This window comes from Pseudophryne corroboree, chromosome 1, assembly GCF_028390025.1.
Source record: "Pseudophryne corroboree isolate aPseCor3 chromosome 1, aPseCor3.hap2, whole genome shotgun sequence".
In the NCBI taxonomy this organism is placed as follows: Eukaryota; Metazoa; Chordata; class Amphibia; order Anura; family Myobatrachidae; genus Pseudophryne; species Pseudophryne corroboree.
In genome coordinates, this window is record NC_086444.1 from 725,348,455 (window position 1) to 725,373,185 (window position 24,731).

Here is a 24,731-nt window from a genome sequence, read left to right on the forward strand (position 1 = left end):
AAAAGACTCACCAGTGTCCTAAAAAATGCAGTTGTACCCAATGTCCACTTAACCACGGACATGTGGACAAGTGGAGCAGGGCAGACTCAGGACTATATGACTGTGACAGCCCACTGGGTAGATGTATGGACTCCCGCCGCAAGAACAGCAGCGGCGGCACCAGTAGCAGCATCTCGCAAACGCCAACTCTTTCCTAGGCAGGCTACGCTTTGTATCACCGCTTTCCAGAATACGCACACAGCTAAAAACCTCTTACGGCAACTGAGGAAGATCATCAAAGAATGGCTTACCCCAATTGGACTCTCCTGTGGATTTGTGGCATCGGACAACGCCAGCAATATTGTGTGTGCATTAAATATGGGCAAATTCCAGCACGTCCCATGTTTTGCACATACCTTGAATTTGGTGGTGCAGAATTATTTAAAAAACGAGAGGGGCGTGCAAGAGATGCTGTCGGTGGCCAGAAGAATTGCGGGACACTTTTGGCGTACAGGCACCACGTACAGAAGACTGGAGCAACACCAAAAACGCCTGAACCTGCCCTGCCATCATCTGAAGCAAGATTTGGTAACGAGGTGGAATTCAACCCTCTATATGCTTCAGAGGTTGTAGGAGCAGCAAAAGGCCATTCAAGCCTATACAACTGAGCACGATATAGGAGGTGGAATGCACCTGTCTCAAGCGCAGTGGAGAATGATTTCAACGTTGTGCAAGGTTCTGCAACCTTTTGAACTTGCCACACGTGAAGTCAGTTCAGACACTGCCAGCCTGAGTCAGGTCATTCCCCTCATCAGGCTTTTGCAGAAGAAGCTGGAGACATTGAAGGAGGAGCTAACACAGAGCGATTCCGCTAGGCATGTGGGACTTGTGGATGGAGCCCTTAATTCGCTTAACAAGGATTCACGGGTGGTCAATCTGTTGAAATCAGAGCACTACATTTTGGCCACCGTGCTCGATCCTAGATTTAAAACCTACCTTGGATCTCTCTTTCCGGCAGACACAAGTCTGCAGGGGTTCAAAGAACTGCTGGTGAGAAAATTGTCAAGTCAAGCGGAACGCGACCTGTCAACATCTCCTCCTTCACATTCTCCCGCAACTGGGGGTGCCAGGAAAAGGCTCAGAATTCCGAGCCCACCCGCTGGCGGTGATGCAGGGCAGTCTGGAGCGACTGCTGATGCTGACATCTGGTCCGGACTGAAGGACCTGCCAACGATTACGGACATGTCGTCTACTGTCACTGCATATGATTCTCTCAACATTGAAAGAATGGTGGAGGATTATATGAGTGACCGCATCCAAGTAGGCACGTCAGACAGTCCGTACGTATACTGGCAGGAAAAAGAGGCAATTTGGAGGCCCTTGCACAAACTGGCTTTATTCTACCTAAGTTGCCCTCCCACAAGTGTGTGCTCCGAAAGAGTGTTTAGTGCCGCCGCTCACCTTGTCAGCAATCGGCGTACGAGGTTACTTCCAGAAAATGTGGAGAAGATGATGTTCATTAAAATGAATTATAATCAATTCCTCCATGGAGACATTCACCAGCAGCAATTGCCTCCACAAAGTACACAGGGAGCTGTGATGGTGGATTCCAGTGGGGACGAATTGATAATCTGTGAGGAGGGGGATGTACACGGTGATAATTCGGAGGATGATGATGAGGTGGACATCTTGCCTCTGTAGAGCCAGTTTGTGCAAGGAGAGATTAATTGCTTCTTTTTTGGTGGCGGTCCAAACCAACCCGTCATTTCAGTCACAGTCGTGTGGCAGACCCTGTCACTGAAATGATGGGTTGGTTAAAGTGTGCATGTCCTGTTTATACAACATAAGGGTGGGTGGGAGGGCCCAAGGACAATTCCATCTTGCACCTCTTTTTTCTTTCATTTTTCTTTGCGTCATGTGCTGTTTGGGGAGTGTTTTTTGGAAGGGCCATCCTGCGTGACACTGCAGTGCCACTCCTAGATGGGCCAGGTGTTTGTGTCGGCCACTTGGGTCGCTGAGCTTAGTCACACAGCTACCTCATTGCGCCTCTTTTTTTCTTTGCGTCATGTGCTGTTTGGGGAGTGTTTTTTGGAAGGGCCATCCTGCGTGACACTGCAGTGCCACTCCTAGATGGGCCAGGTGTTTGTGTCGGCCACTAGGGTCGCTTAGCTTACTCACACAGCTACCTCATTGCGCCTCTTTTTTTCTTTGCGTCATGTGCTGTTTGGGGAGTGTTTTTTGGAAGGGCCATCATGCGTGACACTGCAGTGCCACTCCTAGATGGGCCAGGTGTTTGTGTCGGCCACTTGGGTCGCTTAGCTTAGTCATCCAGCGACCTCGGTGCAAATTTTAGGACTAAAAATAATATTGTGAGGTGTGAGGTGTTCAGAATAGACTGAAAATTAGTGGAAATTATGGTTATTGAGGTTAATAATACTTTGGGATCAAAATGACCCCCAAATTCTATGATTTAAGCTGTTTTTTTAGGGTTTTTAAAAAAAAACACCCGAATCCAAAACACACCCGAATCCGACAAAAAAAATTCGGTGAGGTTTTGCCAAAACGCGTTTGAACCCAAAACACGGCCACGGAACCGAACCCAAAACCAAAACACAAAACCCGAAAAATTTCCGGTGCACATCTCTACCCAGCGCGTGTCACTGACGGCGCGCTCCATCCCGTCACCTGCTGCTGCAGACTATCCGCGACCCTGACTCCAAGCCCCCGTCGCCCAGACAGCAGGAGCAGCACCAGCAGCAAGTGTGAGGGAGCGCGCATCCAGTTCACTGCAGAGCTACTGCTGCTGCTACAGGAGATAGTATTTGTGCTGTTTTGTGTATAGTGTGTGCATGGGGTATGTGGACAGTGTATCATGTGTGAATGGAAGGATGTGTATACAGTGCACCTCCCCCACCCGCAGCACCACCGCACTTGCCCCTCAACCACTCGCAGTAACCTCGCACCGGCCTCTCCACCACCTGCAATGCCCCTGGACCCCCTCCCCCATCTGTGGCAACCCCGCACCTGCCCCTCCCCCACCTGTGCCACCTTCGGGCCCCCTACCCCACCTGCTACAACCATGCACCTGCCCCTCCACCACCCGCAGCGCCTCTGGACCCCCTCCTCAATCCATTGCCCCCCCCCCCTACCTGCCCCTCCCCCACCCGCGGTGCCTCTTGAACCCCTACCCACCCACGGCACACCTGTCCCTTCCCTTCCCGAAGCACCTCCGGAACCCCTCCCCCATCCATCACAGCCCCACACCTGCCCCTCCCCTACACACATCATGCCCGCCCGACCCTACCTGCAGCCCCTCCGGACCCTTTCCCAATTTGCGGCCCCCCTACCCTGACCCTATCCCACTAGCAGCACCTCTCGACCCCCTCTCCCATCCACGCACCCCCCCATCCACACCTCCCCCAACCATAGCACCTCCGGACACCCTCCCCCATTCGCGGCACCCGCACCTGGCCCTTCCCCGCCCATGACACCCCGCAACTGCCCCTCCCACACCCGCTGCACACCCAAAACCCCTCCCCCATCCACGTCTCCCCCAGACCGCCACTCCCCCAACCACAGCACCTACTAGGTGATTCATTGTGGCCTGCATGCGCTGTTCATGCCATTGCAAGGGGCTACGGCCCCTTAACCATCGCATTTATGATTGCTGGTGATACTCCATATAATAAAAATGTTGCACGCCCCAAGGACGTCCAAGGGAGCGTAGCCCCTTCCGATGGTGTGAAGAGCGCCCGTAGGGCATGATGAATCAACTAGTTGAAGGAATAATAAAGTAGGAACAAATAAAATGCCAAATTATGTGATTTTAGCCTTTTTTGTACATTTTTGAAAAAAAACATACAAAACCAAAACCAGTCATGGCTAGAGATGAGCGGGTTCGGTTCTCAGGGAACCGAACCGTACCAGACTTTGCCTTCTGAGTCCGGATCCGAGCCCTGCTCGGGTTTTCCCGCCTGACTCGGAAACCTGAATGCGGCAAAACGTCATCATCCCGCTGTCGGATTCTAGCGGGATTTGGATTCCATATAAGGAGCTGCGCGTCGCGGCCATTTTCACTCCAGTCTCAGAGAGTGTCTAGAGAGGACGTGTCCTTAGTGTTCAGTGTCTGTGTGTTGGGGCGGGAATGTGGGGTGGCAAGTGTTGTCCAGTCCAGTGTAGTCACTCAGTGTTTTGTGCTGCATCATTCCAGGCAGTCACAGTGTTGGTGTTCTCTGCTTCCATATATCCAGTGTAGCTGTATAAGTGGTGCTGTGTTGTGCAGACCAGTCCAGTGTAGTCCGTGTATTGTGCTGCATCAGTCCAGACATTCACAGTGTTGGTGTTCTCTACTGCCATATATCCAGTGTATCTGTATAAGTGGTGCTGTGTTGTGCAGACCAGTCCAGTGTAGTCAGTGTATTGTGCCGCATCAGTCCAGCCATTCACATTGTTGGTGTTCTCTGCTGCCATATATCCAGTGTAGCTGTATAAGTGGTGCTGTGTTGTGCAGACCAGTCCAGTGTAGTCAGTGGATTGTGCTGCATCAGTCCAGCCAGTCACAGTGTTGGTGTTCTCTGCTGCCATATATCCAGTGTATCTGTATAAGTGGTGCTGTGTTGTGCAGACCAGTCCAGTGTAGTCAGTGTATTGTGCTGCATCAGTCCAGGCAGTCACAGTGTTGGTGTTCTCTGCTGCCATATTACCAGTGTAGCTGTATAAGTGGTGCTGTGTTGTGCAGACCAGTCCAGTGTAGTCAGTGGATTGTGCTGCATCAGTCCAGCCATTCACATTGTTGGTGTTCCCAGCTGCCATATATCCAGTGTAGCTGTATAAGTGGTGCTGTGTTGGGCAGACCAGTCCAGTGTAGTCAGTCTACTGTGCTGCATCAGTCCAGCCATTCACGGTGTTGGTGTTCTCTGCTGCCATATATCGAGTGAACAGTGGCGTAACTAGAAATTTTTCTCCCCCAAGCCAAAAAATTCTTTGGCGCCCCCCCCCCCCCCCCCCCATAATTGGCACTAGTAAAGGGACAAACATGTGCGCGTCGAAGGGGGCGTGGCTTCGTTTAAATGGGCGTGGCTTCGCATAAAGGGGGGTGGCATTGCAGGAAAGGACTACCTTATACCCCAGTTTTGCAACCTGCACGCCCAGACGTTAGCCACCACAGGAAAGAAAAATAATCCTGATTTATGCCCCTTACATTATTTGTCATTTTTCCTCCTTATAGTAATAGCCAGTATACATTATGCCACATACTGCAAAGGCCCTCAGACATTATGCCACACACAATAATGCACATGACACAATATGCACACACTGTAATGCCCCCGACACATTATGCCACACACCGTAATGCCTGTGACACATTATGACAGGAATCGCAATGCCCGTTATACATTATGCTACACACTGCAATGCCCCTGATACATTATAGCACATACAATGTCTGTGACACAGTATGACACACACCGCAATGATCCTGAGACATTATACCACATACCACAATGCCCGTGATATAGTATACAGCACACAGTAATGCCTGACACATTATGACACACACTGCAATGTCCGTGATACATTATGCCACACACCGTAATGCCCATTACACATTAAGTTCTACAGTAAGGCTTCTAATTATTTTTAAATTACCTGCTCGTTGCCAGGAGTTTCATGCTCTTGGTTCCATGCACGGTGCCAGGGATTTTCATGCTCAGGGTGTCATGCTCGATGCCAGGGGTTTCATGCACTGGGTGTCATGCTCATTGCTAGGGGGTAGTGCTTGTTGCTAGGGCCATGCTCCCAGTGCCACATATGCCCCCAGTGCCAGATATTCCCCCACAGTGCCAGGTACATGCCCCCAGTGCCAAATATACCCCCCCAGTGCCACATATGCCCCCAGTGCCAGATATTCCCCCACAGTGCCAGGTATATGCCCCCAGTGACAGATATTCCCCCACAGTGCCAGGTACATGCCCCCAGTGCCAAATATACCCCTCCAGTGCCACAAATGCCCCCCAGTGACAGATATTCCCCCACAGTGCCAGGTACATGCCCCCAGTGCCAAATATACCCCCCCAGTGCCACATATGCCCCCAGTGTCAAATATACCCCCCCCCCGGTGCCACATATGCCCCCAGTGCCAGATATTCCCCCACAGTGCCAGGTATATGCCCCCAGTGCCAGATATTCCCCCACAGTGCCACATATGCCCCCTCAGTGCCTGTTCCCCTCAGTGCCAGATATTCCCCCACAGTGCCAGGTATATGCCCGATATTCCCCCACAGTGCCACGTATATGCCCCCAGTGCCAGATATTCCCCCACAGTGCCACATATGCCCCCTCAGTGCCTGCTCCCCTCAGTGCCAGATATTCCCCCACAGTGCAGGTATATGCCCCCAGTGCCAGATATTCCCCCACAGTGCCACATATGCCCCCTCAGTGCCTGCTCCCCCCTGTCCCCCTGGCTCTCCAGCGGGTCTAATAAAGGAAGTGCCGGTTCATGAGCCAATCAGAGCTCACGAACGGCACTTACAAATTAGACCGGCTGGAGAGCCAGGAGGGACACGGGAGAGGCGCGCGCTGTGCCCTCCGTGTCCCTCCGGCTTCAACACAGCAGCGGAGGGAAGGAGACCTCAGATTGACATGCGGACGCTCGTCCGCATGTCAATCTGTGCTAAGTCAGTGGCGCCCCCGCAGCCCCTCGCCCCCAAGCAACCGCGAGGACTGCGGGGGCAGTAGATACGCCACTGCCAGTGTAGCTGTATAAAGTGGTGCTGTGTTCTGCAGACCAGTGGTAGTGTCCTGTGTCATCAGTAATTCCAGTGACGATATACGCTGCTGCTATATGTCCACTGCGGCAGTATAACAATTATAACAACAACCTGTTGTGCTGCATCAGACCAGTGGTAGTGTCCTGTGTCATCAGTAATTCCAGTGATGATATACGCTGCTGCTATATGTCCACTGCTGCAGTATAACAAATAGATAAACTGAAGGCTGCATAAGCCTGAGGCCATATAAGAGACCAATTTTTTGTGATTGGTTGTTGGTGACTAAGCAGTTGCTAGGCAGATCAGTGTTTTCGTGGGTATTTTTCCTATAGGATTATAGGGCTGTCCATCAAGGGTTTAGGGGTTGGTCTTGGAATAATATATAAGCCATGGTCATGTGCCTCAGACTTCCTCTTGCCATGTTGGAATGGCCCAGGAAGGCTGAGTACTGCTGGCATTATATATTGTTAATGGTTATTGCTTTTGTGTGGGTTCTTATCCCACTTCTAATATGTGATGCTTTTTCCCATCCCACTGTTTTTATTCCCCACCCCCCTTCCCCATCCCTGTCCCTTCCTTCCCACGTGCATTTCTTATAGCACCGGGTGCTTATGGCTCCCGTGCCCCCTTCGCCGTGTAGCGTCCCGGCGGGTCCTCTCCTCGCCCCCCTCACACCCCGTCGCTTGTACTAGGGGTGAGATTCCAGTGCTCTCGTGCGGGGCCAGTGACCTCCCCGGTCTCCGGCACGGTGCCTGCTGAGAGAGGCGGGGTCCTACAGCTGCATGCTGCGCTCTCCCCGGTTGCTGGGGCGGGCGGTGCGGTGTCCCTTCCTCGGCATTCGCCGCTGTGGCGTCTGCAGGGCCGCGGTGCTCTCCCCTCCGGTCCTCCTTCTCCTGGCGCGCCTGCTGCCTCCTCCCTGTTGCGGCCCCGGCTGACAACTCCGGCGCACACGTGGTGCCTGGCGGCCCAGGGCGGGGGGGGGGACTCACAGTGTTTTCTGGTGGGGGGGTGTGTGGCTGGGGCAGCGTCTCTGCAGCGTCTCCATGGGTTGCTGCTGCGCTGTGGGAGCTGGTGTGATCGCTTAGGCGCGCGGGGGGGGGGATCCGGTTGTGGGGGGTCACTAGCTCTGGTGGGATCCCGTAGTTTTCACTGGTGGGCTACGTTGCGTGGGTGCGTTTGGGTGCCCCCCCCTCTTTAGTGGGGGCCTCCGGACGTGGTCTCGCGGGGGGGGGGGGCTCACCTGCGTGGCCCCCTCCCTTCTCCCGCTTGCCTGGCCCGTCCTGTGCCCCCCCTCCGTTTCCCGGCTTGCGGGTGCCCCGCATTGCAGGCTGGGTCGGTGCGGTTTGTGTTGGCGCGGTCGGCTGCGGCAGCCTTGTTACACCTGCCTGGCCCTCCTGTTGGTTTTCGGCACCGGTTGGGTTAACCGGGGGTCAGGTCCCTCCAATTTTTCCCGGAACTCGTGCCTGTCCCGTTGTGCGGTCGATTACCATGTCTTCCTTGGCGCGCATCCCGGGCCTTCCGCTGCCCCCCCCCCCCATTTTCCCATTTTTGCTCAGTTCGGCCCCCGGGGGTTCCCCTGCTATGGCCCCTCCTGCCCAGTTTCTACGGCCTTACCCTCTCCCGCACTGTTCCCCACCGTTCCTCCCATGTTTTCCCGGGCTACGGGTTATAGCCCCCCCACACCATGGCTTCCGGCCTTCACCATTGGGATTCTCCGTGGGTCATGGCAACCCTCCTACCCTATTTCCACTTGCGCCCCCTCCCGCCTGTGCCTCCTGTCTTTTGTCGTAGAGGCGCAGGTGTCTGCGGGTCCGGAGGAGTCGGGGCGTCAGCACGGAGGAACCGGAGGCCGAGGAGGGATGCGACGGCAGCGGAAGACGCACAGCCGGAATCGGTGGCGGTGGCGGCAGCTGATGGTGTTCCAGGTCCATCAGGCACCGGTGAGCATGCTGTTGTTTTCTCCTTATTGTTACAGTGCGTTAACTTCTGTAGTGTTCCCCTGGTTCTGCTTGGCGCCCACGTTAGTTGGCTAGGCTCATTGCGTGGCGCATGGCGTTAGACGTCTAGGAAAGGCAAGGCACCGGCGGCTACGGTTCCCTCCGCCCCCTGCGGTTCGTGAAGAAGGCAGACGGGGGGGGGCGGGGGGCATTGGGGCGACAGCTTTCCAGACTTTCATCTGTGGTTACGGTTTTTGGATTGATTTTACGGATTGTGGCACCGGGTCGCGACCTGCCGCGTATCCCCACATGGTGCAGTTTTGTGTCAGCGCACGCAATTTAAATCCTAGGTTTCCGCTTGGGGAGATTACTACGTGAAGTCCATAGTGATCGGGGTGGGAACGTCGTTTTTTCCTTGGTTTTGTGGTTGGGGGTCACCCGGCAGGCCGGACCGCACAGTGGGGTCCCAGGTCGCAGGCCCCTCGCAGTTGGCACTTCTGTTTTTGCGCTCTGTGGTGGGGGAGGGGGGGGGGGGGTTCGCTTGTGGCAGGGGCTAGTATACCACAGGCGTCCACTCCAGTTTTCATCACTCATGCAACTTTGTGAGGCCTGTCACCCGGCCAGTGACGGTGCCCCATCCGCGAGCGGGTAACCTGCCCGTGGTGGCGCGCCGGCGTTTTTTATGTCCGCTCACGATGTCCCGCGTCAGGTCCGGCGGAAGGTGGGCGCAGAACCGGCTTGGGCATTTGTCTTATCCTCATGGGGTTTCTTTTCATGCTCCGTTTCCGATACCGTGCTAGTCTTTTAGGGACTCTGCGTTTTGTTTCAGGACTATGGGCCGGGTACCTCCCTTTTGTGCGCCCCTATCCCCTGCAATTTTTTCGGGCCTCGATTAGGTGCCAGTTTTCTGTGAACGGTGCGTGTCCCTGGGGTTTTATGTCTCATGTGCCTCTTTGAGAAATGCGGCACTTTCTTGCGTTGGTGCATACTGTCCGTCTCCGCGCCCCCCATCCCCCGGTGTTGCTCGCTACCGGGACTATTTTCCTTCATGGGTCTGGGAGACATTTCGGTTTGCAGCTATCTTTCTGTAGGTTGCCAGGTCTTGTTCGGGGTCCTGGGTGTTTCCCGTTGCCCCGATGCGCTGCTAGGGCCCTACTGGTTGCCTGAGTTTTCAGGGGTTGGCACTGGGCACAATGGCGGGTTGCTGTCGCCTCCCCGCTGACAAGTTACCGACACTTTTGGTTTTGTTAACCACTGCTTGGGGCAACGCAAAGTTTGGTTTTAGCGGGTCAGTCGTCGTTCAGCTCACCCCCCTTTTTTTGCGAGCAGGTTTATCCCCATGGGTGGCATAGTTTGCAGGAAACATGCAGGACGCTGCGGGGTCACCCAAGTAGCGTCACGCATATTCCCTTCCCGAGAGATCAGAGATGTTTTCGTGGATTCGGTTTTTAGTTCTATAGGCTTGTTACGGAAAGGTTTTTCGGGCCTCCTCCTCCTTGTTCCCTCCGGTCCCCCTAGGCTTTGCGCCTGTTGCGACATCTGTTTGTCGGCTTGCGGCGCAGTTTGACCATTGCGCACCCGGAGTCGGATTGGGTTTGCGGATGCTTTGTCTCATTTCAGTTTGATAAGTGCCGTGAGTGGGTTCAGGGGGTGGCGACATAGGTTTTCTCATGACCGGCTTCTGTCGGGCGGATTGTATGGGCAGCTACTCGGTCTAGGCATGCGTTGGCTCCTTCCTCGTTTGGGGCGTCTGCTGCGTCCTGGTGTTTTTTCAGTAGGTTGGATACAGCGGGTGTGTCCCTGGTAGACGGTGGATGGTTTTCGTGTTCGAGCGTTATCTGGGAGGTAGGTCCAAGGCAGCCATGTATCCTGCCCTTGCGAGCATTTCCTTCTGTTCTAGGCTGCGCAGTCTGGTGGGCCCCACCTGGTTTTTCGCCCTTTCGTGGGCGCTTAAGGGTTGTGGTTAGGGTGCGCCGGATACCCATAGGCCTGCTGCGTTGCAATTTTTGGTGGAGTTGCTGGATGTGCTGCCTCCTGTCGCCGAGGCGGTGTTGGAGGTGGCCCCCCTGTTTGAGATTAGCCCTTGCTGGGCTTTCTTCTGGGTTTGGGGGGTAAGCGAGTAGTGGCGAGCAGCAGACATTTCGGGATTCCGGGGCCTTTTTCGGTAACGCGTGTTGCAGGATGGTCGGTGGCTCTGCAGGATGGTGTGCTCCAAATCAGATCAAGCAGCTGGGGGTCGCTGGGTGTCCTTGGAGGCAGCTGTTCAGGAGCGGGGTCATTGGGGGTATACTTCTTAGGTCCTATTCCTTGCGGATTGTGGTGGCTACCATGTGGCAGCCACAGGGTCCTCCACGGCTGCTGTTCAGGAGCTGGCCCGTGGGTGGCATACTTCTTAGGTCCTATTCCTTGCGGATGGGGGAGGCTGCCATGCGGCAGCCACAGGGGCCTCCACAGCAGCTATTCAGGAGCTGTGCCATTGGAGATATACTTCTTAGGGCCTATTCCTTGCGGATTGGGGTGGCTACCTTGAGGCAGCCACGGGGTCCTCCTCGGCAGCTGTTCAGGAGCGGGGCCTTAGGAGGTATACTTCTTAGGTCCTGTTCCTTGCGGATTGCGGAGGCTGACATGCGGCAGCCACAGGGTCCTCCACGGCGGCTGTTCAGGAGCTGGGGCGTTGGAGGTTTACTCCTTATAGGTCCTATTCCTTGCGGATTGGGGTTGCTGCCATGCGGCAGTCACAGGGTCTTCCGCGGCAGTGGTTCAGGAGCTGGGGCGTTGAAGGGTATACTTCTTAGGTCCTATTTCTTGCGGATGGGGGTGGCTACCATGCGGCAGCCACAGGGTCCTCCGTGGCAGCTATTCAGGAGGTGGTCCGTTGGAGGTATACTTTTTAGGTCCTATTCCTTGCGGTTGGGGGTGGCTGCCGTGCGGCAGCCATAGGGTCCTCCTCGGCAGCTATTCAAGGGGTGGTCCGTTGGAGGTATACTTCTTAGGTCCTATTCCATACGGATGGGGGTGGCTACCATGCGGAAGCTACAGGTTCCTTCACGGCGGCTATTCAGGGGGTGGGCCGTTGGAGGTATACTTTTTAGGTCCTGTTCCTTGCGGATGAGGGTGGCTACCGTGCGGCAGCCACAGGGTCCTCCACGGCAGCTATTCGGGAGGTGCTCTGTGGAGGGATGCTTACTATACGCCTTCTGCATGAGGATAATGTTTAGTTGCGCCTGTTGCGTTAACCCAAAAACTTGTTTACCCGTCGGTTTTTGAACGGGTAGCGTTCAGGAATCGAGGGTGTGAAGTGAATTTTAAAATTTTCCTCCGAGGGGGCCTAATTACAATTGGCTCATCAAAGGTCCACGGGAGGTTTTTTGAGTTTTCTCCTTCACTTGGGTTAATTCTGTTATCTGTCACTTGGTTTTCCTATGTGATGTATGTCAGTGTGATGATTTTAGGGTGTTTTTCTTTTGCAGCCATCGATGGTTTGAACAGGAATGGCTGGTTTGGCCACTCTTACATTTTTGGGCGGCAGGGCATTACTTGGCGCGTAGGACAGCTGATGTTCTGGGTTATGGCTTTTAGGTGGTCAGGCATCCTCTGCTTGTACTGCGTCAGCCGCAGTTTCGACAAGGAGGAAGGGGTTCGTCTTCTCCGTCTGGAGTGTTGCAGGTTTTTCTTACCTGGGGTTTTGGTCCTTTCAGTTAGCGTTCTTGTTTTCCTGGTTTTTATTGGTTTGGATGGCGGGGCGGTTTGTTAAACCTTTGTGGCGGGAAGTCGCTACCAACCAGCGGTCAGATGGGCATAAGTGGTCATTGTGGGGCACCCTCTTTAGAAGGACGGCAGGTGTGTCCTTACCTTGCGGTTGGACATTTAGACGTTCCCCTGCGGGAACCGAACGTTTGCCAGAGAAAAGAGTGGTGAGTCCTGCACAATGCGGGTTATGCAGGGAGGAGGCGGGGTCTGGGTACTCCCCTCCTTGGTGGTTGGATTTCATCCAAGGGACTGGAGCTGGTGTCTAGTAGCGACTTGTCCTTTGCCATCCTCCAATATAAAATCAATTCAATTACAATTATAGTTTAAAGAACAGGTCAGCGATCAATAAATATTGTCTGACCTTTAACTACAGCTAACCGTGTCCGTGTCGTTATTTTAGTGTGTGTCGTTATTTTAGTGATAAGCTAGCTTAAAGAAGTGTTTATGTCAATCGCAATAAAATTATGGGCGCCTTAGATAAGCTGAAGGCTGCATAAGCCTAAGGCCATATAAGAGACCAATTTTTTGTGATTGGTTGTTGGTGACTAAGCAGTTGCTAGGCAGATCAGTGTTTTCGTGGGTATTTTTCCTATAGGATTATAGGGCTGTCCATCAAGGGTTTAGGGGTTGGTCTTGGAATAATATATAAGCCATGGTCATGTGCCTCAGACTTCCTCTTGCCATGTTGGAATGCCCTCCCACCCGCCCTGATTATATATATATATATATATATATATTTATTTATTTTTTCCTGCATTTTGTCTTTCTCGGTGGGCTCTTGACAGCCAGATTGGCGGGAAGTCACTACCAACCAACGGTCAGATGGGCATAAGTGGTCATTGTGGGGCACCCTCTTTAAAAGGACGGCAGGTGTGTCCTTACCTTGCGGTTGGACATTTAGACGTTCCTCTGTTGGAACCGAACGTTTGCCAGAGAAAAGAGTGGTGAGTCCTGCACAATGCGGGTTATGCAGGGAGTAGGCGGGGTCTGGGTACTCCCCTCCTTGGTGGTTAGATTTCATCCAAGGGACTGGAGCTGGTGTCTGGTAGCGACTTGTCCTTTGCCATCCTCCAATATAAAATCAATTCAATTACAATTATAGTTTAAAGAACAGGTCAGCGATCAATAAATATCGTCTGACCTTTAACTACAGCTAACCGTGTCCGTGTCGTTATTTTAGTGTATGCCGTTATTTTAGTGATAAGCTAGCTTAAAGAAGTATTTATGTCAATCGCAATAAAATTATGGGCGCCTTATAACAACAACCTGTTGTGCGGCATCAGATCAAAGTAGTGTCCTGTGTCATCAGTAATTCCAGTGACGATATACGCTGCTGCTATATGTCCACTGCGGCAGTATAACAATTATAACAACAACCTGTTGTGCTGCATTAGACCAGTGGTAGTGTCCTGTGTCATCAGTAATTCCAGTGATGATATACGCTGCTGCTATATGTCCACTGCTGCAGTATAACAATTATAACAACAACCTGTTGTGCTGCATCAGACCAGTGGTAGTGTCCTGTGTCATCAGTAATTCCTGTGCCACATATTGTCTCATATAATGCCCAAAAGATAATGGAGAACAAAAATTTTGAGGAGAAAATAGGGAAAGATCAAGAAAAACCACTTCCTCCTAGTGCTGAAGCTGCTGCCACTAGCCATGACATAGACGATGAAATGCCATCAACGTCGTCTGCCAAGGCCGATGCCCAATGTGATAGTAGAGGGCGTGTAAAATCCAAAAAGCCAAAGTTCAGTAAAAAGAACAAAAACATTTTTTTTAATCGTCTGAGGAGAAACGTAAACTTGCCAAAATGCCATTTACGACACGGAGTGGCAAGGAACGGCTGAGGCCCTGGCCTATGTTCATGGCTAGTGGTTCGGCTTCACATGACAATGGAAGCCCTCATCCTCCCGCTAGAAAAATTAAAAGCGTTAAGCTGGAAAGAGCACAGAAAAGAACTGTGCGCTCTGAGATGGTATCACAAATCCCCAAGGAGAGTCGAAGTGTGTCGGCGGTTGCGATTCCTAACCTTTCCAATACTGGACGGGAAGAGGTGTCTCCTTCCACCATTTGCACGCCCCCTGCAAGTGCTGGAAGGAGCACCCACAGTCCAGTTCCTGATATTGAAATTGAAGATGTCACTGTTGAAGTACACCAGGATGAGGATATGGGTGTTGCTGGCGCTGAGGAGGAAGTTGACAAGGAGGATTCTGATGGTGATGTAGTTTGTTTAAGTCAGGCACCGGGCGAGACACCGGTTGCCCTTGGTACGAAGAAGCCCATTTTGATGCCTGGGCAAACTACCAAAAAAGCCACCTCTTCGGTGTGGAATTATTTCTCCACAAATCCGGACAACAGGTGTCAAGCCATCTGTTGCCTCTTCAATCTGTAACAAGTAGGGGTAAGGATGTTAACCACCTAGGAACATCCTCTCTTATACGTCACCTGCTGCGCATTCATCAGAAGTCACTGTCAAGTTCAGAAACTTTGGGTAAGAGTGTAAGCAGTCCACTGACACCTAAATCCCTTCTTTCTCCTGTACCCAAGCTCCTGCAAGCCACACCACCAAATCCATCAATGTCAACTTCCTCTTAAGTCAGGAACGTCCGTAGTTCTGCAGACCATGTCGCTGTCAAGACTGAGGGGTCCTCTCCTAACTGGGATTCCTCCGTAGGATCCTTGAGTGTTACGCCTGCTGTTGCTGCCGCTGCTGATTTTGGTGCTGGGAGTCGATCATCATCCCAGAGGGGAAGTCAGAAAACCACTTGTACTACTTCCAGTAAGCAATTGACTGTCCAACAGTCCTTTGTGAGGAAGATGAAATATGACAGCAGTCATCCTTTTGCAAAGTGGATAACTGAGGCCTTGACAGTTATGTTGGTGTTAGAGGTGCGTTCGGTATCCACAATTAGTTCAGTGTCACTTAGAGATTTGATGGGGATAGTGTGTCCCCGGTATCAAATCCCATCTAGGTTCCATTTCTCTAGGCAGGCGCTACCGGGAATTTACACAGACGTCAGAAAAAGAGTCACTAGTGTCCTACAAAATGCGGTTAGATCCAGTGTCCACTTAACCACGGACATGTGGACAAGTGGAACAGGGCAGACTCAGGACTATATGACTGTAACAGCCCACTGGGTGGCTTCCCGCAGTGGCACCAGTAGCAGCATCTTGCAAACGCCAACTCGTTCCTAGGCAGGCACACAGCTGACAATCTCTTACGGAAACTGAGGAACGTCATAACAGAATGTCTTGCCCCAATTGGACTCTCCTGGGGATTTGTGATATCGGACAATGCCACCAATATTGTGCGTGCATTACATCTGGGCAAATTCCAGCATTTCCCATGTTTTGCACATACAATTAATTTGGTGGTGCAGAATTTTTTGAAAAATGAGAGGGGTGGGCAGGAGATGCTGTCGGTTGCCCGAAAAATTGCGAGCCACTTTCGGCAGTCTGTCAATGTGTGCTGAAGACTGGAGTGCCACCAAACACTCCTGAACCTGCCCTGCCATCATCTGAAGCAAGAGGTGGTAACGAGGTTGAATTCAACACTCTATATGCTTCAGAGGATGGAGTAGCAGCAAAAGGCCATTCAATCCTATACATCCACTTATGATATAGGCAAAGGAGGGGTAATGCACCTGACTCAAGCGCAGTGGAGAATGATTTCTGTCTTGTGCAAGGTTCTCCAACCCTTCGAAACTTGCCACACGTGAAGTCAGTTCAGACATTGCCAGCTTGAGTCAGGTCATTCCCCTCATCGGGCTTTTGCAGAAGCAGCTGGATAAATTAAAGGAGGAGCTACGATGGAGCGATTCCGCAAAGTATGTGGGACTTGTGGTAGAGATGAGCGCCTGAAATTTTTCGGGTTTTGTGTGTTGGTTTTGGGTTCGGTTCCGCGGCCGTGTTTTGGGTTCGAACGCGTTTTGGCAAAACCTCACCGAATTTTTTTTGTCGGATTCGGGTGTGTTTTGGATTCGGGTGTTTTTTTAAAAAAACACTAAAAAACAGCTTAAATCATAGAATTTGGGGGTCATTTTGATCCCAAAGTATTATTAACCTCAAAAACCATAATTTACACTCATTTTCAGTCTATTCTGAATACCTCACACCTCACAAGGGCCCTCATTCCGAGTTGTTCGCTCGGTATTTTTCATCGCATCGCAGTGAAAATCCGCTTAGTACGCATGCGCAATGTTCGCACTGCGACTGCGCCAAGTAACTTTACTATGAAGAAAGTATTTTTACTCACGGCTTTTTCTTCGCTCCGGCGATCGTAATGTGATTGACAGGAAATGGGTGTTACTGGGCGGATACACGGCGTTTCAGGGGCGTGTGGCTGAAAACGCTACCGTTTCCGGAAAAAACGCAGGAGTGGCCGGGGAAACGGTGGGAGTGCCTGGGCGAACGCTGGGTGTGTTTGTGACGTCAACCAGGAACGACAAGCACTGAAATGATCGCACAGGCAGAGTAAGTCTGGAGCTACTCTGAAACTGCTAACTCGTTTGTAATCGCAATATTGCGCGTACGTCGGTCGCAATTTTAAGAAGCTAAGATTCACTCCCAGTAGGCGGCGGCTTAGCGTGTGTAACTCTGCTACATTCGCCTTGCGAGCGAACAACTCGGAATGAGGGCCAATATTATTTTTAGTCCTAAAATTTGCACCGAGGTCGCTGTGTGAGTAAGATAAGCGACCCTAGTGGCCGACACAAACACCGGGCCCATCTAGGAGTGGCACTGCAGTGTCACGCAGGATGTCCCTTCCAAAAAACCCTCCCCAAACAGCACATGACGCAAAGAAAAAAAGAGGCGCAATGAGGTAGCTGTGTGAGTAAGATTAGCGACCCTAGTGGCCGACACAAACACCGGGCCCATCTAGGAGTGGCACTGCAGTGTCACGCAGGATGGCCCTTCCAAAAAACCATCCCCAAACAGCACATGACGCAAAGAAAAAAAGAGGCGCAATGAGGTAGCTGTGTGAGTAAGATTAGCGACCCTAGTGGCCGACACAAACACCGGGCCCATCTAGGAGTGGCACTGCAGTGTCACGCAGGATGTCCCTTCCAAAAAACCCTCCCCAAACAGCACATGACGCAAAGAAAAAAAGAGGCGCAATGAGGTAGCTGACTGTGTGAGTAAGATTAGCGACCCTAGTGGCCGACACAAACACCGGGCCCATCTAGGAGTGGCACTGCAGTGTCACGCAGGATGTCCCTTCCAAAAAACCCTCCCCAATCAGCACATGATGCAAAGAAAAAGAAAATAAAAAAGAGGTGCAAGATGGAATTGTCCTTGGGCCCTCCCACCCACCCTTATGTTGTATAAACAAAACAGGACATGCACACTTTAACCAACCCATCATTTCAGTGACAGGGTCTGCCACACGACTGTGACTGATATGACGGGTTGGTTTGGACCCCCCCCAAAAAAGAAGCAATTAATCTCTCCTTGCACAAACTGGCTCTACAGAGGCAAGATGTCCACCTCATCTTCACCCTCCGATATATCACCGTGTACATCCCCCTCCTCACAGATTATCAATTCGTCCCCACTGGAATCCACCATCTCAGCTCCCTGTGTACTTTGTGGAGGCAATTGCTGCTGGTCAATGTCTCCGCGGAGGAATTGATTATAATTCATTTTAATGAACATCATCTTCTCCACATTTTCTGGATGTAACCTCGTACGCCGATTGCTGACAAGGTGAGCGGCGGCACTAAACACTCTTTCGGAGTACACACTTGTGGGAGGGCAACTTAGGTAGAATAAAGCCAGTTTGTGCAAGGGCCTCCAAATTGCCTCTTTTTCCTGCCAGTATAAGTACGGACTGTGTGACGTGCCTACTTGGATGCGGTCACTCATATAATCCTCCACCATTCTTTCAATGTTGAGAGAATCATATGCAGTGACAGTAGACGACATGTCCGTAATCGTTGTCAGGTCCTTCAGTCCGGACCAGATGTCAGCATCAGCAGTCGCTCCAGACTGCCCTGCATCACCGCCAGCGGGTGGGCTCGGAATTCTGAGCCTTTTCCTCGCACCCCCAGTTGCGGGAGAATGTGAAGGAGGAGATGTTGACAGGTCGCGTTCCGCTTGACTTGACAATTTTGTCACCAGCAGGTCTTTCAACCCCAGCAGACTTGTGTCTGCCGGAAAGAGAGATCCAAGGTAGGCTTTAAATCTAGGATCGAGCACGGTGGCCAAAATGTAGTGCTCTGATTTCAACAGATTGACCACCCGTGAATCCTTGTTAAGCGAATTAAGGGCTGCATCCACAAGTCCCACATGCCTAGCGGAATCGCTCCCTTTTAGCTCCTTCTTCAATGCCTCCAGCTTCTTCTGCAAAAGCCTGATGAGGGGAATGACCTGACTCAGGCTGGCAGTGTCTGAACTGACTTCACGTGTGGCAAGTTCAAAGGGCATCAGAACCTTGCACAACGTTGAAATCATTCTCCACTGCACTTGAGACAGGTGCATTCCACCTCCTATATCGTGCTCAATTGTATAGGCTTGAATGGCCTTTTGCTGCTCCTCCAACCTCTGAAGCATATAGAGGGTTGAATTCCACCTCGTTACCACTTCTTGCTTCAGATGATGGCAGGGCAGGTTCAGTAGTTTTTGGTGGTGCTCCAGTCTTCTGTACGTGGTGCCTGTACGCCGAAAGTGTCCCGCAATTCTTCTGGCCACCGACAGCATCTCTTGCACGCCCCTGTCGTTTTTTAAAAAATTCTGCACCACCAAATTCAAGGTATGTGCAAAACATGGGACGTGCTGGAATTTGCCCATATTTAATGCACACACAATATTGCTGGCGTTGTCCGATGCCACAAATCCACAGGAGAGTCCAATTGGGGTAAGCCATTCCGCGATGATCTTCCTCAGTTGCCGTAAGAGGTTTTCAGCTGTGTGCGTATTCTGGAAACCGGTGATACAAAGCGTAGCCTGCCTAGGAAAGAGTTGGCGTTTGCGAGATGCTGCTACTGGTGCCGCCGCTGCTGTTCTTGCGGCGGGAGTCCATACATCTACCCAGTGGGCTGTCACAGTCATATAGTCCTGACCCTGCCCTGCTCCACTTGTCCACATGTCCGTGGTTAAGTGGACATTGGGTACAGCTGCATTTTTTAGGACACTGGTGACTCTTTTTCTGAGGTCTGTGTACATTTTCGGTATCGCCTGCCTAGAGAAATGGAACCTAGATGGTATTTGGTACCGGGGACACAGTACCTCCAACAAGTCTCTAGTTGGCTCTGCAGTAATGATGGATACCGGAACCACGTTTCTCACCACCCAGGATGCCAAGGCCTCAGTTATACGCTTTGCAGTAGGATGACTGCTGTGATATTTCATCTTCCTCGCAAAGGACTGTTGAACAGTCAATTGCTTACTGGAAGTAGTACAAGTGGGCTTACGACTTCCCCTCTGGGATGACCATCGACTCCCAGCGGCAACAACAGCAGCGCCAGCAGCAGTAGGCGTTACACGCAAGGATGCATCGGAGGAATCCCAGGCAGGAGAGGACTCGTCAGAATTGCCAGTGACATGGCCTGCAGGACTATTGGCATTCCTGGGGAAGGAGGAAATTGACACTGAGGGAGTTGGTGGGGTGGTTTGCGTGAGCTTGGTTACAAGAGGAAGGGATTTACTGGTCAGTGGACTGCTTCCGCTGTCACCCAAAGTTTTTGAACTTGTCACTGACTTATTATGAATGTGCTGCAGGTGACGTATAAGGGAGGATGTTCCGAGGTGGTTAACGTCCTTACCCCTACTTATTACAGCTTGACAAAGGGAACACACGGCTTGACACCTGTTGTCCGCATTTCTGGTGAAATACCTCCACACCGAAGAGCTGATTTTTTTGGTATTTTCACCTGGCATGTCAACGGCCATATTCCTCCCACGGACAACAGGTGTCTCCCCGGGTGCCTGACTTAAACAAACCACCTCACCATCAGAATCCTCCTGGTCAATTTCCTCCCCAGCGCCAGCAACACCCATATCCTCCTCATCCTGGTGTACTTCAACACTGACATCTTCAATCTGACTATCAGGAACTGGACTGCGGGTGCTCCTTCCAGCACTTGCAGGGGGCGTGCAAATGGTGGAAGGCGCATGCTCTTCACGTCCAGTGTTGGGAAGGTCAGGCATCGCAACCGACACAATTGGACTCTCCTTGTGGATTTGGGATTTCGAAGAATGCACAGTTCTTTGCTGTGCTGCTTTTGCCAGCTTGAGTCTTTTCATTTTTCTAGCGAGAGGCTGAGTGCTTCCATCCTCATGTGAAGCTGAACCACTAGCCATGAACATAGGCCAGGGCCTCAGCCGTTCCTTGCCACTCCGTGTGGTAAATGGCATATTGGCAAGTTTACGCTTCTCCTCCGACAATTTTATTTTAGGTTTTGGAGTCCTTTTTTTTCTGATATTTGGTGTTTTGGATTTGACATGCTCTGTACTATGACATTGGGCATCGGCCTTGGCAGACGACGTTGCTGGCATTTCATCGTCTCGGCCATGACTAGTGGCAGCAGCTTCAGCACGAGGTGGAAGTGGATCTTGATCTTTCCCTAATTTTGGAACCTCAACATTTTTGTTCTCCATATTTTAATAGGCACAACTAAAAGGCACCTCAGGTAAACAATGGAGATGGATACTAGTATACAATTATGGACTGCCTGCCGACTGCAGACACAGAGGTAGCCACAGCCGTGAACTACCGTACTGTACTGTGTCTGCTGCTAATATAGACTGGTTGATAAAGAGAAGATGTCTATGTAACTATGTATGTATAAAGAAGACTGAAAAAAATCCACGGTTAGGTGGTATACAATTATGGACGGACTGCCTGCCGAGTGCAGACACAGAGGTAGCCACAGCCGTGAACTACCGTACTGTACTGTGTCTGCAGCTAATATAGACTGGTTGATAAAGAGAAGATGTCTATGTAACTATGTATGTATAAAGAAGAATGAAAAAAAACCACGGTTAGGTGGTATACAATTATGGACGGACTGCCTGCCGAGTGCAGACACAGAGGTAGCCACAGCCGTGAACTACCGTACTGTACTGTGTCTGCAGCTAATATAGACTGGTTGATAAAGAGAAGATGTCTATGTAACTATGTATGTATAAAGACGAATGAAAAAAATCCACGGTTAGGTGGTATTACAATTATGGACGGACTGCCTGCCGAGTGCAGAGACACAGAGGTAGCCACAGCCGTGAACTACCGTACTGTGTCTGCTGCGACTGGATGATAAATGATATAAAAAATATATATATATCACTACTGCAGCCGGACAGGTATATATTATATATTATATAATGACGGACCTGCTGGACACTGTCTGTCAGCAGAATGAGTTTTATTTTTATAGAATAAAAAAAAAAAAACACACAAGTGAAGTCACACGACGAGTGTTTAACTTTTTCAGGCAATCACAATATAAGTATACTACTAACTATACTGGTGGTCAGTGTGGTCAGGTCACTGGTCAGTCACACTGGCAGTGGCACTCCTGCAGCAAAAGTGTGCACTGTTTAATTTTAATATAATATGTACTCCTGGCTCCTGCTATAACCTATAACTGGCACTGCAGTAGTGCTCCCCAGTCTCCCCCACAATTATAAGCTGTGTGAGCTGAGCAGTCAGACAGATATATAATATATATAGATGATGCAGCACACTGGCCTGAGCCTGAGCAGTGCACACAGATATGGTATGTGACTGACTGAGTCACTGTGTGTATCGCTTTTTTCAGGCAGAGAACGGATATATTAAATAAACTGCACTGTGTGTCTGGTGGTCACTCACTATATAATATATTATGTACTCCTGGCTCCTGCTATAACCTATAACTGGCACTGCAGTAGTGCTCCCCAGTCTCCCCCACAATTATAAGCTGTGTGAGCTGAGCAGTCAGACAGATATATATAATATTATATATAGATAATAGATGATGCAGCACACTGGCCTGAGCCTGAGCAGTGCACACAGATATGGTATGTGACTGACTGAGTCACTGTGTGTATCGCTTTTTTCAGGCAGAGAACGGATATATTAAATAAACTGCACTGTGTGTCTGGTGGTCACTCACTATATAATATATTATGTACTCCTGGCTCCTGCTATAACCTATAACTGGCACTGCAGTAGTGCTCCCCAGTCTCCCCCACAATTATAAGCTGTGTGAGCTGAGCAGTCAGACAGATATATATAATATTATATATAGATAATAGATGATGCAGCACACTGGCCTGAGCCTGAGCAGTGCACACAGATATGGTATGTGACTGACTGAGTCACTGTGTGTATCGCTTTTTTCAGGCAGAGAACGGATATATTAAATAAACTGCACTGTGTGTCTGGTGGTCACTCACTATATAATATATTATGTACTCCTGGCTCCTGCTATAACCTATAACTGGCACTGCAGTAGTGCTCCCCAGTCTCCCCCACAATTATAAGCTGTGTGAGCTGAGCAGTCAGACAGATATATATAATATTATATATAGATAATAGATGATGCAGCACACTGGCCTGAGCCTGAGCAGTGCACACAGATATGGTATGTGACTGAGTCACTGTGTGCTGTGTATCGCTTTTTTCAGGCAGAGAACGGATTATAAAGTAAACTGCACTGTCCTCACTAGTAAACTCTCTCCACTCAGTCTCTACACTTCTACAGTAACAGTACTCCTCCTAGTCAGCTCCAGTAAATCTCTCTCAGTCTCTTATAATCTAAATGGAGAGGACGCCAGCCACGTCCTCTCCCTATCAATCTCAATGCACGTGTGAAAATGGCGGCGACGCGCGGCTCCTTATATAGAATCCGAGTCTCGCGATAGAATCCGAGCCTCGCGAGAATCCGACAGCGTCATGATGACGTTCGGGCGCGCTCGGGTTAACCGAGCAAGGCGGGAAGATCCGAGTCGCTCGGACCCGTGAAAAAAAACATGAAGTTCTGGCGGGTTCGGATTCAGAGAAACCGAACCCGCTCATCTCTAACTTGTGGATGGAGCCCTTCATTCGCTTTGCCAGGATTCAAGGGTGGTCAATCTGTTGAAATCAGAGGACTACATTTTGGCCACCGTGCTTGATCCTAGGTTTAAAGCCTACGTTTTATCTCTCTTTCCAGCAGACACAAGTGTGCAGAGGTGCAAAGACCTGCTGGTTAGTAAATTGTCAACTCAAACGGAACGTGACCCGTCAACAGCTGAATCGGAGGATGATGATGAGGTCGACATCTTGCCTCTGTTGTGCAAGGAGAGATTGATTGCTTCTTTTTTGGTGGGGGCCCAAACCAACAGTCATTTCAGCCACAGTTGTGTGGCAGACCCTGTCGCTGAAATGATTGGTTTGTTAAAGTGTGCATGTCCTGTTTATACAACCTCTTTTTCTTCTTTGCATCATGTGCTGTTTGGGGACTAGTTTTTTTAAGTGCCATCCTGTCTGTAACTGCAGTGCCACTCCTAGATGGGCCAGGTGTTTGTGCCACACACTTGTGTCATTTAGCTTGGCCATCCAGCTACCTCATTGCATCTCTTTTTCTTCTTTGCATCATGTGCTGTTTGGGACCTATTTTTTAAATCTGCCATCCTGTCTGCCACTGCAGTGCCACTCCTAGATGGGCCAGGTGTTTGTGCCGCACACTTGTGTCGCTTAGCTTAGTCATCCAGCCACCTCGGTGCAACTTTTAGGCCTAAAAACAATATTGTGAGGTGTGAAGTGTTCAGAATAGACTGGAAATGAGTAGAAATTATTGTTATTGAGGTTAATAATACTGTAGGAGCAAAAATACCCCCAAATTCTGTGATTTTTTACTGTTTTTTTCTTCTTCAAAAATCATCCAGATCCAAAACCAAAACACGAAAGGGTGGTTTTGGCTAAACCAAGCCAAAACCAAAACACAAAAATGGAATTAGAACCAAAACCAAAACACAAAACACGAAAAGTGCCAGCCGCACATCTCTATGGCCCAAATCCAAAACCGAATCCAAAACCAAAACCGGACTACTAATTAGAACTAAAACGAGCAAAAAATGGTTCGGCACACATTTCTAATAAATATGCTCCAAAATCACAAGTTTATTGGAGGAAGTAACATGACAGTAATAATTTAATAGTTTCCTTACCATAATTGTATTGTAGTGTGAAGATCACATTACCTTTTGTATATCAGCATAACTGCCATATCTGTAAGATAAGTATACAGTGAAATTGTTCCCACAGGCTTCTATGAAAAAAGTTAATTATGTATGCAGTATGAAAAGTGACCTCTGAGAATTATAC